Genomic DNA, 19,006 nt, shown 5'->3' on the forward strand with positions numbered 1-19,006 from the left:
GGTATATGCGGCAAGTTGTGAAAATAAATTATTTGTGAGTAATGTGTTAAAAAACAAAAAAAAATGTCTTTCTTAATATTGTTTGGGATGAGGAGAGAATTCCAAGAAAAAAAATCACAAAAAAAAAAAAAAACAAAATTTTTTTTGACGTGGTGTGCCGTTAGTAGAAAACAGTCTTTACTGTTTTTATCTTCTTCTCCACAAAGAAGAAAACGTAAAACAGCAGAAAAATTGAGAGGACGTCTCTCCAACCTCTCTCTCTCTCTAGCGATGAACATAAGATGCTTACTTGCAAGGAATTCAACAAAGAATCACATGTATTCGATTGGAAATTGTTCATAATAAATTCAAGTCGATTGATGTTGGTGCGGATTTTCTTAGCAAAACATAACGAAAAAACCCTCTTTTTCATTCTCTAATTTCTCTCACACAGAAGAGAAAATGAAAGAAAAGATGTCTGTCTTTAAATCCTTTCCTCCAAACAAAACCTTCTTCTCTCCATCTCCAACTCTCCAAGAAACCTTAATCTCAACTCTCTTCAACAGTTCCATCTCTCATCGAGATCTTTTCCTCTCAATTCCAAACCTGTTCGATACTTTTTTTTTCTCTCTTTCTCTGCCCTCTCTTTGCGAAAAGATAAAAATATCGCCATCATGTCGATCCGTATTAAAGTACTTGAGAACTCCTCTTTCATTCGATCTACACAGCAAATACAACGTAATATCTACTTCAATTCGCAAAGATAACGAGGTTCAAATTGTTTGTGAAACCTTCCAGGGTCGAAAAGGCAAAGTTGTTCAGGTCTGTCATCGCAAATGGGTAGAGAGGATTACAAGAGAGAAGGATAATGGATTTACTGTTAACGTCAGCATCAATCCATCTAAGGTTGTTGTCACCAAACTCAGACTTGATGAGAATCAAAAGCGTTTCTCAAACGTTGATTCTAAAAGCTGCAGTAGCTTTGATGATTGGAAAACTCTCAATATCCTGTAAAAGCTACAGATCCTCCAATGGTGGTAATTAAAAGAGAAGAAAAGAAAAAAAATTCTATATTATTTGAGAGTGGCTATGGCCACACCAATTTTTACCAACGCTATATCGGGTTTTTTGGATTTTGTTAAAAACAAGAAAAGAAAAGGGGTTGGCAGGAACGCTTCAATGTTTTTATCAATAAAAGAAAGGGAGTACCATCTGCTTGCGTTTTAAATTACAAAATTTTTCTACTCTGTCAAATATATTAACAAACCATGGCTAGGGCCCACATTTGACCCACTTTTTATTAAATTTGTAACACAATAAACTGTTGAGGTGGAAACATGACCCACATCAAAGTGAGTTTTACTGTGCAAATCTACAAATTGCAACTTTTGTAAAAAAAAAAGTGTGTATTTTTTTTTTAAAATCAACTTTGTTGCACATCAAACTTATATTGGGGCCCATTTTTTTTTCTTTTTTAATAAAAAAAAAAGGATTCAAATTTTCAATCCCACTTTTGAGATTAAATATTTGTTCAATCAGGTGTAATAATGTGAGTCATTGGTTAGTTAATGGCATTCAAAAGGGAAGGATATCTCACCAATTTAGTAAGATTTGAAATCTTGTTAAAGGTCTTTGACCTCCCCACGTGACAACAACATTCTAAAAAAAAAAAAAGAGCGGTCTTTTGCGTTGTTTGGTAAAATAAAAATCAATTAAAAATAAAAAAATAAATAAAAAATCTCCTTATCTCAACAACTACCATCATATCCTCAATTCAATATTCTTTGAAAATCTCGATTTGTTTAGGGTTGCTCAAAGCAATCCTTGATTATAAAAAAAAAATCCTTTTGTTTTGAAATTTTTTTTTTGTGCCTATCTCAATGTATATGTGCCATCTTTGATTGATCACTTTCGTTCTATTTGGCTATGATCTAATTGATTGTCTATCTAATATGCCATGATTTAATTGATATATCTCTATGATGTGCATGCCTAGATCTCAAATTGAATGCTATGGATTTTGTTTTTCTTGATCAATATGTGAGATCCATACTGTAATAGTTTGATCTGGCCCCCGGGCCTGTTTGCTTGAAAAAAGCCCTGGGCACACCCCACCCTGTTTTGCAAACACCACTAGCACGTTTACTGTTTTGCAAGTCCCATATTGCCAACGTGGCACTAGTACGTGGCCCGGTCTCTTCGAAAATGCGACGTCATTCATAAAAACCACAACTCTAGTCACGTACCTTAAAGTATATAAAACTGGGACATCAGTACCATCTAATCAGGTGACTCTGAAAGGTATATTGATGCACCCAGGCTGGAGTGACCTGACCTTTTTACCTATTGTGAGCCACACAGTCACATGTCCCGATTGCCAACGTAGTACTAGTACATGGTCGGTCCCCTCGTAGGATGCCAAACCATTTATGAAAGCTACAACTCTTGACTCGTACCCGTAGGTATATCAAAGATAATCCAAGTACATCAATTGCACTTCTTGGTCAAAATCAGTGCCTAAACGAGATCCTACCCCGCTGTACCCTATTGTACGAGGGGGATAGACTACGTCTATTCTAGACGAGAGGTATTTAAGTGGGCCCTTGCTCAGCATCGTGCGCCACTTCTCAACTGGGGATCAAACTGGCTATTTTTGGCTTCAGAGAAATAAAATATTGGAATAATCATTCATTATTAGGAACCGTCGTAATCGGATTGATGAATTGATTAATCAGGTGAGTGCAAAAATGGGGTGTCTACAGATGCCCCTCTTTGGTAGAGGGTTGAAGCAAACTAGATAGCAAATCTATTTTGGTAGATAGTACGATATCTGAATGCCAAAGCTAGTGACAGTTCATTTTGCATCCTGATTTAGCAATTCGTTAGGATGTTTGAATCCTTGAGGGTAAAACTCTCCTCGAACAAAAAGGTTTTAAGGTCCTCGAGCGCAAGCTCTCACTAATGGCGTCAGATCCTTGAATTTTAGAAAATTCTCCCTGACTAAAAATGTGCAATTGTGTATACTCGAAATCTGAGATAAATCTCAAAGATGGTCTGAGCTAAATCTAAGCATAAATTAAGTACAATGTGAGCATAAACTGAACATAATCTAAGCAAAATCTGAGCAAAATTTGAGTAAAAGTTGAATGTCTTACTCTACAAACCCTGGGTGAAAGAGTATTTTTTTTTTGAGTCCTACTCTACCTACTTTAGGTGAAAGAGTAATGAACTAATTTTCTGGGAGTCCTACTTTACCTACTCAGGGTGAAAGAGTAATGTACTAATTTTCTAGGAGTCCTACTCTACCTACTCGGGGTGAAAGAGTAATGAACTAATTTTTTGGGAGTCCTACTCTACCTACTCGGAGTGAAAGAGTAATGAACTAATTTTTTGGGAGTCCTACTCTACCTACTAAAGGTGAAAGAGTAATGAACTATCTGAGTAAAATCTAAGAAAACCCTTGACGGTATCTGACTGAGCATAATCCAAGAAAGCCCTCGATGGCAACTGGCTGAGCATAATCCGAGAAAACCCTCAGCGGCATTTGAGCAAAATCCGAGATAACCCTCGGTGGCAATTGAGCAAAATTCAAGATAACCCTCGGCGGCATCTGAGCAAAATCCGAGATAACCCTCGGCAGTATTTGAGCAAAATATGAGAAAATTCTCGACGATAACTGAGCAAAATCTGAGATAACCCTCGGCGGCATCTAAGCAAAATTCGAGATAACCCTCAGCGGCATCTGAGTAAAATCAGAGAAAATCCTCAGCAGCAACTAAGCAAAATTTGAGAAAACCCTCAGCGAAATCTGAGCAAAATCTTAGATAACCCTCGACGGCAACTGAGAAAAATCTGAGAAAACCCTCGACGGTATTTGAGCAAAATATGAAAAAATCCTTGGCGATAACTGAGCAAAATCCGAGATAACCTTCGGCGGCATCTAAGCAAAATTCGAGAAAATCCTCGGTAGCAACTGAGCAAAATCCGAGAAAACCCTCGGCGGCATCTAAGCAAAATTCAAAATCACCCTCGGTAGCAACTGAGCAAAATCCTAGAAAACCCTCTACGCCATCTTAGCAAAATTCGAGAAAGCCCTCGGCAGCAACTAAGCAAAATTCGAGATAACCCTCGACGGCATCTGAGCAAAATCCGAGATAACCCTCAGCGGGAACTAAGCAAAATTCGAGATTACCCTCAGTGGCATCCGAGATAACCCTTGGCGGCATCTATGCAAAATGAATAAATCTGGAGGAGAATGGATGAATCTGAGAAAGAATGAATAAATCTAGAAAGAAATCAAAGAATCTAAGAAGGAATGAATGAATCTGAGAAAGAATGAATGAATCTAAGAAAGAATGAACAAGTCTGGGAAAGACATTAATGAATCTGGGAAAGAAAGAATGCCCTATCTTTTATTCTAGGTGAAAGAGTAATGAGATCAGAAATGCTTCTGTTTGAATCTCAAGGTTTTTCAAATATTTTATGAATTTTTTAACTTCTTTGTACCACAGGGATTTTCAAAAAATTGCTATCAAGATAATAACCTTAAGTTCAGGGTTCCCATTATCCTTTAGGATTAACATTGATCAAGTTTGAGAATAAAATGTACCTAATTTGACAGGAAACATTGTATTGAACACATCTTGTAAAAAATGCCCCTAATATAAGAAGGAAACTACATATCAAAGAAGAAAGAAAATATCCCTTGTATGAAGCTTTGAAATATTTGATTACCACAACCACAATAAAGATTTAACTTTTAATTTTGATTGAAGATTTTGAGTCAGGCTCAAGAGAGCAAAACATTTCCTTTTGAGACTCATCACGGAATTCACCCTTCTCTCCCTTGGTCAACTTGGGGAAGCAAAAAAAATTTCAGATCAATCGTAGATAAAATACTTGTGGCTTCTGAGTCATTATTTAGTTTAAGCTAAGTGTTGAATTTGATCATTCGGACTTTAGATGTTTCGACTCGGACCACCTTTTAGCTTTTCAACTCTATGGAGATTTTCTTCTATTTTTCTTTTTTACTTTAATTTTTTCCTAGATTGTCCTTTCAGATTTTTAAATTAGCGAGCATACTCTAGCTTTTGCCTAAATCAATTTTTTAGGTTTTCGATCTAGCAAGCTTTTTTTCTTTTTTCTTTACTCTGATTGTTGTCAAAGTCGTCCTTTCAGATTTTCAACCTTGCGAGCTTGCCTTAATTTTTGCCTAATTCGTCCTTTCAGATTTTCAACTTAACAGGCTCTTATTTATTATTTTTTTTGCTCTAATTGTTGCCAAGACTGTCCTTTCGGATTTTCAACCTAGCAGGCTCCATTTTTTTTTTTTTTTTTTTTTTTTTGAAATTTTAGAGTTACTGTTTGATCATGATTTGCTCCCTTCCTTGACTTTTTCACATGGTATTTAGGAGGACTTTCATGGGTAAGCTTAGGACTAGGTATAAAAAGAAAGGAATTTTGAGGCTCAAATACCTAAATGCCCCTTGTGTGGCATTTTCTCTTTTTTCTTGAATTTTCTTTCCCATTTTATAATATCTTTTTTTTTTATTTTTTTTTCATGTAGGGAAATCTATTTTTTTATTTTTATTTTGATGTGGTCGGGCCTGAAGTAACTTCTTAGGTTGCCTACATACCCCAAACTTTTGGGATCAGACCAAAACGTAATTCGGATTTTCCCTCCCCTGGGTTAGGTGATCAGGCTGAGAAAAAAAAAGGTTTTTTATTTAAAAAAAAGGTTGCAAAGGGCTGAAAAAGAAGATACTGAACTGGGTAGCAGAAAAATTGATTCGGCCAAAGATGACCTCTTTAAATGTAGTACTGCTTGATCTGGTCAAAGTTGGTTGGTTCTAATAGTTCAATTCTATCATGATCTTGAAGTCTTACGGCTTTTCCAAGAATATTTTCTTAATGAATGAATCTCTCCAATTGGATTCAGACTTCCTCCTATAGTAAAGGAGGGGTGCTCAATTTTCTTTGAAGTCTAATGGTTAAATCCTTGACCTGTAAGTGGTGAACTTTGACATTCTTGTAAGTGAATTTTTTCTGATAAGTTTACATATGGTACAGAACTTCTAGGTTCTTTTTTTTCAATCTGGTTTAGCTCTTCGTACCCAATGACGAGCCTAGTTTGCTTTTAGCAATTGACTTTCCATCAAGACCTTGAGATACGAGATTTCATTTTTAACTGGTAAGACTACTTCCATGCCATACACTAAGGAGTAGGGAGTAGCTCCAATAGAGGATCGAATTGAAGTTCAATATGCCCATAGTGCAAATGGTAATTTTTTTACCAATCTCGATATGATTGACACATTTTTTTGATAATTGTCTTCAGATTCTTATTGGTCGCTTCAACTGCTCCATTGGTTTGAGAACGGTAAGGAGATGATTTATGGTGCGAGATTTTGAACTTTGAACACAGAGTAATGACTTAGGCTTTGAAGTACGACCCATTATCAGAGATCAGTTCAAAAGGTACCCCCACATCGGCTGATAATATGTGATTTGCAACTCAAGATGATGTAAGGATAGCACTGATACATTTTATAACATCTCTATCGATATTTTCATTTCATCGGGCGAGTATCTATTCCGTGTTGAATAACACCCAAGCTTACACCTAACATTATCCCCTCATGTTCCTCTAGGGATAGGAGGGTTTCTATTTTAATCTCTTTAGAAATTATTTTTTGTTTCGAGTTCAATGACCTTTGTTTTCTCGATTAAAAGTTGAGCCCAACCCTTATCTTCTTGTTCAGGAGAGAAATCTATCTTTGAAGTTAATCTATTAATGCGCTCGAGGTATTCAAAAATTTCATTTATTAAAATGAGGTGATAGACATCATTCTAGACTTGGCAAACAAACTCGACTCAACAGGAAAAGAGTAGACTTCATCTAAAAAGAACATGACATTGATGGATTATTAAAAAAATTGGACTCAAGCTAAACCACATGACTCATAAAAACTCAAGATAACTACCCACAACGGGCTTGATTAGGACTGAGGACTGGGACATTGCTTACAACCGACAAGATTGAGACACGATGATCTTCAGGGAACAATTGTGTAATTTTAAAAAAATTTGGAGTCATTTCTAGCTGTTGACTTGATATTGACGTTTATTCTAATAGACCGGATTTACAACCCTAGCTAGACGATGGACGATTGATAACCTTGTAACCCCATCAATTTCAGTGTTACCCCCTTGATAATATTTTAAATGAATCCTAAAGTTTCATTGAACTTTGTGCACCAATCCATTAAATAATTCCTTGATGCAATGATTATTTCAAAAGGAAAAATAATTTTATTGAATTATTGAAAATCATTGACAAATAATATTTTCATTGAATAACAACTTTGAACAAATCTGATTTAAATCATTTTTTTATTTTTTTGCAAATCATTTTTTCCTTTGAAAAATATTTTTCTTTTGGAAAACATTTCTCTTCTTTTAAAATGGGTTGAAATCCGAATTAGAAAATAGTTTGAATTCCATTTTGATTCAAATGGCTCGGCCTACTATGATTATAGGATCGAGATAGACTGGGTCATTATGAATCATTGCCAAGTTTTTTTTAAAATGGACTCTTTATTGGATTGGTGCACCCAGTAATACAGTAATTTCGAATCAGGTTTAAACAAAAAGATCACTCCTTGAGGACAAAACCATACATTCCTGATCTCATCATTTGTAATATCCAATTCCAATAAGCAACCCGGGAACACCCACGATAAGTTCGAGTCGTGACCTATAGGGGAGGTTTCTAGACTCTAGGTTTACTACGTGCAATGCATTTTATCTGGCCACCCTTTCCCAAGTACACCTATATACCTCTCAATATTTGATGACCTGGTTTGATATACCGTATATGTGATAATCTAAGACTCCAACTCAAATCTCTGAAGTCAAAAAGCAGTCAGTTTAATTTTTACTTGAGAGGTGATTCACGATGCTGAGCAAGGGCCCACTTAAATACCTCTTGTCTAGAATAAATATTATCTATCCCCATCGTACAGTAGGGTACAGCGAGGCAGGATCTCGTTTAGGCATTAATTTTAATTAAGAAGTACAATTGGTGAAATTTGATATACCGTATAGGTACAAGTCTAAGGTTGGCGATCGAGACATGTGACTTTGCGGTTTACAATAGGACAAAGGCTCAGGTCGCTCTAGCCTAGGTGCATCGATATACTTTTTAGTGTCACCTGATTCAATAGTACTGATGCCCCAGTTTAATAAAGGTACGCGTAGACACCCCATTTTCGCATTTGCCTGATTAATCAACTCGTTAACCTGATCGTAACGATTCCCAATGATGGATGATTATTCCAATGCTATATCTGTTACTAGATATGTTTCAAAAATTCAAAGGAAGTATCTTAACAAAATTGTAGAAATCACACTACGCAAGGAAAATATAACTCCGAAAACATAGAAATCATCATCTTGTAGACAAAAAGAAGCTTTATGATAAAAATCACTAAAAAATGATCAAATTACTAAAATACTCATAATCTCAAAACATCCCTAGAGCCTACATTATGCTTAGAAAAATCATTTCAAATACATAAAATAACAAATCGAAATCAAATAAATCATTTAGCCAATTTTCACAAAATTCGACAAAATTACAAAAATGCCCTTCATAAAGTTCACGACCATTTCGTACAAAAAAATTCATAAATGAGACAAACTAATGTTTTCATTGAATTCTTTATGAAAAATCGATTTCAAAACATCTTGGAACATTGAAAAATGACTTAAAATGCAAAAGATCCTCTCCGAGGGTAAAACGATAATTTTAAAATTTTAATAATTAAAAATTTCGAAATTAATAATTAAAATATTAATGAATGTAAAGTGAAATCCTAATTAAAATTAAAGTTAATCAAGTAAGACTTAAGTCAAAATCCTAAAATCCAGTCAATCAAGTAAGACTTAAGTCAAAATCCTAAATTTTAGTCAATCAAGTGGGACTTAAGTCAAAACCCTAATCAATCTAGTAAGACTAAAATCAAACCCTAACCCTAATAGAATTTTAATTAAAATCTAAAACTATCTAAAAGAAGAATTCTAATTAAACTCTAAAACTATCTAAAAGAAATATAATTAAACTCTAAAATTATCTAAAAGAAATATAATCTAACTCTAACTCTATCTAAAAAGCTCTTAAAAAAATCTACAAATAGGGGTCTCTACAACTTATTTTCATATCCAAGAGAAAATTCTAGAAAAAGTAGGTCAAGGAGACTCCCCAAACTTTCCAAAACCCTAATTTTAAAGTCTTAAACCCTTACCTATCATCCAACCCCCAAATTTTATTCAAAAAACACTCAAAAACCCTTTGAAAACACCTAGAAATCCATATAAAAAAATTAGAAAACTCACAGATCTAAGAAGAAGATACTTCAACTTGGAGATCAGAAATCAGATCCGGTGATGGGTGAATAGTAAGGAAATACATACAAGGATACTTTCCGCCAGTGCTGAGGGATTCGTTGTAATCCGCAAGGTAACTTTTTTTTATTTATTATTTGTTGTCTTTAGTTTATCTTGCAATGTAATCATTTTTGAGAATTAGTAGAGACATGCATTTGCCGAACGGGGTTGGTGCCTAATACCTTCCAACCCTGTAACGTGATCCCCGGGCTCAGTATTTTCTTAAGTAGATTAGTTATTTTTATCCGTTTCGAGTCGATGTTCGGTTCCTAGACCGTAATAACTAGGTGGAGACTCCAAAACCTCAAAGTCAAAAGTGGATTCGCACACCCCGCGGATTGAGGGCGCTTTCAATGGCAACTCTACTAGGGATTATTGAGGATCAAACTTGGAAAACCCCAAGTATGGGAACATTGCCATTTAAACCTTTTTTTTATTTATTTTTTTATTTTATTTGATTCATTTATTTTTGGGATGGTATTATGGTCTCTTGGCATCATTTTTTAACGTATTATTATGGAATATTATTTGTTATGATTTAGGGTCGTTTGGGATGACCCTAAATAATACAGGATATTAAGAAGATGATGATGTGAAAAAATGAGTATTGACTCATTTTTTGTTTGAATTCTTTTTGGGTCTGTAATATCCTTTATTGGTATCCTTTGGTTCGATTTTGGATACTTTGATTTGGTATATAATCTTTTTTTGTATGGTTCAATCGAGGGTCATTTAGAAAGACCATAAATAATGAAATATTTAAATTGATATATGAATGGAGGACGAAATGATGGTGGTTGGGATGAGGAGTCATAGACTTTTTTTTTTTTTTTTAAATTTGTTTAGCACGTTAATATGCATGAGTGATAAGTTGTGAAAATAAATTATTTCTGAGTAATGTGCTAAGAAATAAAAATAAAATAAAAAAACTTATTTTTTTTAATATTGTTCGTGATGAGGAAATGATTCCAAGAAAAAAAAATCACAAAAAAAACATTAAAAAAATTATTTGTTTCTGTGTGATGTGCCATTAGTAGAAAATGATTTTTTATTTTTCATCTTCTTCTCAAATAAATTATTTGTGAATGATGCGCTAAAAAATAAAAAATTTACCTTTTTTAATGTTGTTCGTGATGAGGAGAGGATTTCAAGAAAAAAAAAATTTTGTGGGGTGTACCGTTAGCAAAAAATAGTTTTTACTATTTTTATCTTCTTCTCCACAAAGAATAGGACGAAAATCAGCAAGAAAAGAGAGGCGTTTCCTCTCTCTCTCTCTCTCTCTCTCTCCTATCTTTGTTCTCTTTCAAAGATTTAACAACCCCTTTGAAACGCATTCGATCTAAAAACGATTTTAACGAAAAATCAACCTCTCTGTCGTTTGTTGAAGAAAGATTTCAAGGTGTTGATTAATGATAGATTCTTGATTCGGAATGAAAGATTAAGATCTCGATCAAAAAAAAGATTTCTTTTTTACAAAAAATTTACATCGATTTAAAAAAAAAAAATCTATTTTTGGGTTTTACATTTGAATCAAGAAGCATATTAATCCAACCAGTAACGTTGGAAATCTTGCAATTGTTGAGTCCGAAATAAAAAGGTTGAAGTGTTGGCAGCATGTTGTGATTACAACATGATGATAAAAAAAAAGAAAAAAAAAAGAGTGAACGAAGATGAGGTGAAGTGTATTTGCTGTCATCAATGTTAAATTTTTTGTGGCAGCACATTAAAAACAAAAAAAATAAAAATAAAACAAAACAAACAAAAATGTAGAGTTTTGGGTAGTTAATGTTGCTGGCAGCATCATGATTTTTTTTTTCTTTTTCTTTTAATTTTGTTTTTCGTTTTATAATAATAATAAAAAAAACAAAAACAAAAAGAGGAATGGACTAGTCTTACAAGCTTAGTACGGTTCTTTTCTTACTAACAGTCATTAACCTTGCCACGTGGCACCTAAAAAATGATCCAATGCCACGTGTTTATGGTGGATGAAATTCTATATAAAAAAAATTCAAAAAAATCTTTAAAAATTAATCTTCATTTCGAATTTTGGTTTTCAATTTGATTTCATAACCGCTTATTTTCAAAACATTGGACCAAAGTAAAAAATGTGAATTTCATTTTTGGATCCAAATTTTTCTATCAAATCTAGAAGGTTATGGTACTGGATTATCGATGAGATGGCCACGTTGGCTTAATAAATTTTAGTAAAATTTGAAACCTTATGAGTTATTCAAGTTAGCCAATGTTCTCCAAAGATTTTCTATGCATGTTTTTCAAAAAAAATTGTTTATCGCTTCATATCTATACAACTATCAATCTATTTTCAATTCAATATTCTTTGAGAATCTCAATTTATTTAGGGTCACCCAAAGCATCCTTGATTAGACCATAAACAAAAGAAAAAAAAAGGGTTTGTTTTTGTGATTGGTCGATGATTAGTTATGGTTGTGTTATCCTTGTTGATTGTCTATCTAACATACCATGATCTTGATAGATATATTTTGATGTGCATGCTTTGATCTTAATCTTGATATGATGAATTGTGTGGGTAATATTCATATGATATTCATGTTGTGATGTAATGATCAGGCCCATGGGCCCATTTGTTTGAAAAAAGCCCCAGGCACACCCCACCTTGTTTTGTACACAGTACTAGCACGCTTATTGCTTTGCACGCTTGCATGTCCCTTATAGCCAACATGGCACTAGTGCATGGCCCGATCTCCTTGGAGATGTGACGTCATTCATGAAAACCACAACTCCAGTCATGTATCTTAGGGTATATAAAACTAGGGCATCAGTACCGTTCGACCAGATGACACTGAAAGGTATATCGATGCACCCAGGCTGGAGTGACCTGAGCCTTTGACCATTGTAAGACACATAGTCACATGTCCCAATTGCCAACGTAGTACTAGTACGTGGTCGGTCCCCTCATGGGATGCTAAACCATTTATGAAAGCTACAACCCTAAACTCGTACCTATACGGTATATCAAAGATAATCCAAGTTCACCAATTGCACTTCTCGGTCAAAATCAGTGCCTAAGCATGATGCTGCCCCGTTGTATCCTACTGTACGAGGGGGATAGACTACGTCTATTCTAGACAAGAGGTATTTAAGAGGGCCTTTGCTCAGCATTGTGCGCCACCTCTCAACTGAGGATTAAACTGGCTGCTTTGATTTCAGATAAGCGGGTTGGAGTTTTAGATTATCACCTATACGGTATATCAAACCAAGTCACCACGTACCGTCTGATTGAGCACGCTTGAGAGGTATGTAGGTGCACTTGGGTAAGGGTGGCCAGATAAATTGCATTGCACGTAATAAACCTAGAGTCTAGAAACCTCCCTATAGGTCACAACTCGAACTTATCGTGGGTGTTCCCGGGTTACTTTTCGGAAACGGACTTTACAAATATTGAGATCAGGAAGTTACAGTTTTGTCCTCAAGATAACCAAACTTGTTGTTTAATCTAATTCAAGGTTATCATATTGCTGGGTGTACCAACCCAATAAATAATCCATTTTCATAATGACCCAGTCCATCTCAGTCCAACAATCATGATGGGTCGAACCATTCAAATCAAAATGGTATTCAAACTTTTTGCTAAATTCGGGTTTCAACCCATTTTAAAAGAAGAGAAATATTTTCAAAAATAAAATATTTTCCAAAATAAAAATGTTTTCCAAAATAAATATTTTCCAAAAGAAAAGAAAATGAAAGAAAAATGATTTACAAAAGATCTATTTTTGGCATAAACCTTGAAAAATTATTAAAATATGTTTTTCAAAAAGGAAAATAATTGCAAAAAATAATCAGATTTGTGAAAGCTTTTATTCAATGAAAACATTATTTGTCAATAATTTTCAAGAATGCCATAAAATTATTTTTCGTCTGAATAATCATTACATGAATGAATTGTTTAATGGATTGGTGCATAGAATTCAATAAAATATCAGGATTCATTAAAATGTTATCAAGGGGATAATACTGAAATTGGTAATCTGCCTTTGATGGGGTTACAAGGTTATCATAGAACTTAAGCTCGACCGTTCACCATTTTATTAGGGTCACTAGTCCGGTCAGTCAGAATGAACATCAACGCCAAGTGAATCATCAGAAATGACCCCAAAATCTTTAAAAATTACATAGTGCCTCAATCCTGCTGGTTGTAAGCAATGTCTCAGTCCTCAGTCCTACTCAAGCCTATTGTGGGTAATTGTCTTGAGTTTTTATGAGTTGTTCGGGTTAGCTCTGTAGACACCTCAATTTGAACGGGCCACTTCTCGAAAGGGCCCAAAAATATCAATTTTCCAAATAAATGGGCCAACGGGCCTTAAGGGCCCAACTCATTGAAAATGGACATTTTTACCAAACCGAGGCCCCTAAGACCTCTCAATGGTTTAGGAGGCCACCAAAAGGACTCGGCCTACCTTACGACTTCCCAACATTCACCGCTCCGCTTCCAAAATAAAAAACGTCAAATTTTCGATAAATTTCACTAACGGGCCTAAAAAGCCCGATTCGCCAACACGTGGCATTTTTGATCAAATTAATGATTGCAAAAATCTAAAAAAATTAAAAATTAAAAAGGTGAGACTTGAGATGCCTACCCCTCCTCTACTATCACCGCTCCGCCTCCGTATTCGTAAAAACCATTTCTAAAACCCAAGCCCAACACTACAAAACCCACAAATCATTAACCATATCCAATTCATTATCCAACCCACAACCCTAACCCATAAACCACAACCCACATCAACCAATCACTCTTTTATCATCAAAAGATGACACATGTCATCACCCCATCTCACCTCCCTCACCCAACTACCTACCCCATTAATTTGCTTTAAATCCCATCTACCCACACATCAACCCATCACCTTTTCTCTCAAATCAAACACATCTACCCACACCCCTAACCTATACCTCCCCTAATCTACCCTCATCATTCCCTACAAAACCTACATCTACAACCTAAACCTACACCATCCTCTCAAGTCAAACACTCAACCTCTCCCATCAACCTATCCCAACCCTTCATTTTCACCCACTTTAACACATGGCATCATCTCCTTCATCCTCCCAAAATATCATCAACCACCTCTTTAAATCCTCCATTCTCTTAAACCAAACACCATTTAATCTCAACCACCATCTTAAACTTACCTCACCAAACACTCCACCCAAATGGGTTGGGTAGGATCCAAACCATTTGGGTCAAAACTCACCCATTTAACCCCCCTTCCCTAAATACCCTCCAATCTCCTCTAAATTACACCCACTTCTCTCTCAAACTCATAACCATTCTACCCATTTTCTTCATTTCACCCCATTATATCCCTAAAATAACTCCTAAACATCTATAAATACCCTCATCCTCTTCCCAAAAATGGCCCCCAACCTTCACTACAAAATTCTCTCCAACTTTCTCTACTAACAACTATCACCCCTTCACTAAGAAAAATCTCATCAATTCCCTCACACTAACCCTCCCCAAGTCTCATAAAAAAAAATCACATACTACACTCATCTCCCTTATCATCTCTTCTCTACTCCTTCAATCAAAGAAAAAGAGTTGTATTTGGTTAAAATACTAAGGACTCAAGAAGACTCAAGCAAGAAGAAGAAAAGAAGAAACAAGATACAAGGTGGGTTCAAGGCAATCCCCCCCTCTCTCTTCTACACCCTCTCCTCCTCCCTCTTCTATCACCCTCTCCCCTTCATTTTATTTTTTAGGATGAATGGACCCCAAGGCTAAAGGTCTATAAGGGTCATTTCCATCAATGGAATGACCCTATGATCAAGCCGAAAATGAATCCCTATCTAGGGTACAAATGCACAACACGTGGCACATCATTTTTCATATTTTTTTAAAAATCAAAATGACCGAGTTGAATTGAGGTTACCACTATTTAGTGGGGAGAAAAGGGTGCCTAACACCTTCCCTTTTCTCCAACCGAGCCGCTTACCCCGGATCTTAAGGTTTGATCCGTACCTTATCCACGTGAGTCACTAAAATGCCAAAATGTCACTTTTTCAAAAATGCACATCGGGTGACCATTCACACCCACTTACAATATGAATGGTGGCGACTCCAAACCATCGTAGATAGGGTCATCGTAATGGCGAAATCTCGCGTCTACAGCTTGGCGACTCCGCTGGGGAGTAAAGGCTCCACCCTCGTGTCAACTCGGTTATTTTGGTAAAAAAGGAAAGGTTTCAATTTTTATTTTTATTTTTTTATTTTTGCAAGCTAACAATACTTGTTGTGTTTGTTGTATTTATTTTTTAGGTAGGTTTCCTTTATTTATTTACTCGCTTGAAAAAAAAAAAAAAAAAAAAATCCGATTTTCACTTTATTTCTCCGATTATGTCATTTTAAGCATGCGTATCATCAAACAAATGAAAAAAAAAATTTTCTTTTTTGGCCCAAGCCAAAAACCAGAGGCAATGTGCCTCAAAATGTGTATAAAAAAATAAAAAAAATAAAAAAAAATAAAAAAATAAAAAAAAAGTCGTTTTTCTTCTTTTTTGGCCGAATGGACAGTCGAACTTAAAATGATCATAACTTTCTCGTCCGATCTCCGATTAGCTATTAGTGCATATCGATTTGGGGTAGAACAAAATTTTCTACCAAATGTGACAAAGTCAGAAACATTTTGACAACTCAGAATCGGTTTTTGAGCTCATTTACTATCGTTTACGCTATCATTTCCGTTTGACGTCTCGTCGCGATACAAAATGAGTAGGAAAGAAAAGCATAAAAAAGGAAAAAAATTTGGCCCAAGCCAAAAACCAGAGGCAATGTGCCTCAAAATGAGCACATAAAAATTTTTATTAAAAAAAAAAATTAAAAAAAAAAAAAATTAATTAAAAATAAAAAAAAAAAAAAAAAAAATTTTTTTTGCTCAACTTGTTCCTTACATCAGTCTTGGAAACTTTCCTCTTGGAACTTATTTTTATTTTAAGTTTTAAAGCTTCAAAAGATCAAACGGATCATCTTTTCCAAACTCAGGGCGTACCGCTCGCCACTTTTTGATTGATCAAAATGAAAATTCAAAGTGATCATCGGTTGGACTATAAAAAAAGAGAAGTCCTTTTATGATTAGTTCATTCGTAAAATTGAAAAAAATGATGAAAAAAAAAAAAAAATTGATTGGTTGATGATGAATGTGCGACTCTTACGGACTAATTATCTAAAATGCTATGATCTGGCCAACGGGCCCACTCATCTGAAAAATGCCCCGGGCGCACCCTATCTTATTTGCACACACCACTAGCACGTTTAATTTACTGTACTGCACGCTTGCATGTCCCTAATAGCCAACGTGGCACTAGTGCGTGGCCCGGTCTCCTCGGAGATGCGACGTCATTCATGAAAACCACAACTCCAATCACGTACCGTAAGGTATATAAAACTGGGGCATCAATACCGTTTGATCAGGTGATTCTGAAAGGTATATTGATACACCCACGTTGGAGCGACCTGAGCCTTTGTCCTATTGTAAGCCGCACGGTCACATGTCCCGATTGCCAACGTAGTACTAGTACGTGGTCGGTCCCCTCGCGGGATGCGAAAACCATTTATGAAAGCTACAACTCTTGACTCGTACCCATAGGTATATAAAAGATAATCCAAGTACATCAATTGCACTTCTTGGTCAAAACCAGTGCCTAAGCAAGATCCTGCCCCGCTGTACCCTACTGTACGAGGGGGATAGATTACGTCTATTCTAGACGAGAGGTACTTAAGCGGGCCTTTGCTCAGCATCGTGCGCCACCTCTCAACTGGGGATCAAACTGGCTATTTTTGGCTTCAGAGAAGTGAATTGAAGTTTTAGATTATCACCTATACGGTATATCAAACCAAGTCACCACGTACCGTCTGATTGAGTACGCTTGAGAGGTATATAGGTGTGCTTGGGCAAGAGTGGCCAGATAAAAATGCATTGCAGTAGTAAGCTTAGAGTCTAGAAGCCTTCCCTGTAAGTCACGACTCGAACTTATCGCGGGTGTTCCCGGGTTGTTGAAAGAAACTCGATGATTGATGTATGTGAATGATCAAAGTGTATGATTGTCCTCAAGGGTCAAAATTTTGTTTTCAGAAATTAAAATGGGTACACCGACCCAATAAAGAATCCATTTCTTGCAAAAATTCAATAATGACCCAGTCCATCTCGATCCAATGATCATGATAGGCCGGGCCATTTAAATCAAAATGAAAATCAAATTTTCAAAAAAGAAAAATATTTTCAAGAAAGTGTTTTCCATAAGAACAAAGATTTTCAAAAGAAAAGTAACTTTACATTGACCTTGGAAATGTACTGAACTATTCTCTTGTGTCAACTCAGGATGCTGGCTGCAGGCAATAACCCAATCGACCAATTGGTCAAAACAGCCATCACGGGGATGCACACCGTAGAGAAATTCAACTTTGCAAAATTCATGTTGAGATGCGCTCTGTACTTCCATGAGTTTGAGATAGATTGGAACCTTTTGCACGCTATGGCTAAGCGTTGGAATCCTTATCTTCACATCTTCCACATTGGGCATATGCACTTGTGTCCTACTCATGAAGACTATTGTGGTATCATGGGGATATCTACTTCAGGTCCTCTAGTCAGGCCTTCATTGAAGACAGGATATTCTGGTGATCTCGTCACAGGCCTAAACATTTCAAAGGAAGAAGCCAAGGCCTTAGTTCGTAACGGGAGATTGGATTTAGTACCCTTATTGAGTCCATCCATGTAAAACCAGAAGCTTGGAGAGCCACTAGAGACTATCGATTATGTTTAGGGATCCTAGCCCAATACATACTGACCTCCAAAAGCGAGGGTCAAACTGTTCCTGAGTCTTTCATAGACATAGCTTCCCAGCTCTCTAGAAAAGCCAATCCCGTACCTCTTATTCTAGCTGAAACCTTCTCAGGTTTGGATGCCATAAAAAATGGTGAGGGAAGGGATTTCAAAGGAAGCCCTCACCTACTTTATATGTGGCTCTGCGACCGTCTCAAAATTGTGGACATTCCTTCAACCCTCGAGTATAGGCCAGAGCACTTTTCCAAGAGAAACATGTTAGTGCGTCACAACTCAGTCAAGGCTTGGGGCAAATGGTTGGATTCTCGTCTTGCACGTCATATTGGTTTGAGATGCCCTTGGTGGATGACGGACTACCCTGTTTTAGGTACCAAAGGATCCTATTATGTCCGTTTGATCGGACTAGATGAGACATCTTTTTACCAACCTGCTTTGATCCCAGAACAGTACGGAGTACCTATAGAAGTTTTCGCTACCTCAACACAAACAATTCTTTTCTCCCGAACCATTGACTGAAAAGTTAGTGCATCTCATTGAGAAGGCGTGGAACAAACGCACCTTAGGGTATCCAGATGGACCAGCAGAGTTCAAAGAGTCAGTCGTTAGAACTAAAAGAAGCAAGCCTAATTGTCCCAGCAATCCTGATGACGATCAAAACAAATCCAAGCGTCCATGTAAAAAATGTAAAACAGTTATTGAAAGTTGTAATTCAATGAAAATCCTATTTGTCAAACAATTTTCAATAGTTCAATGAAATT

General features: G+C 36.0%; 1 pseudogene; it reads left to right on the top strand.

The window, feature by feature from the left end:
* The first annotated feature begins 653 nt into the window (after positions 1-653).
* LOC147400328 (homeobox-leucine zipper protein MERISTEM L1 pseudogene) overlaps positions 654-19,006 on the top strand; it is a 30,708-nt pseudogene continuing 12,355 nt past the window's right edge.

The sequence above is a fragment of the Akebia trifoliata genome, chromosome 6, assembly GCF_017979445.1.
Source record: "Akebia trifoliata isolate Shusen 1 chromosome 6, ASM1797944v1, whole genome shotgun sequence".
NCBI classification, from domain to species: Eukaryota; Viridiplantae; Streptophyta; class Magnoliopsida; order Ranunculales; family Lardizabalaceae; genus Akebia; species Akebia trifoliata.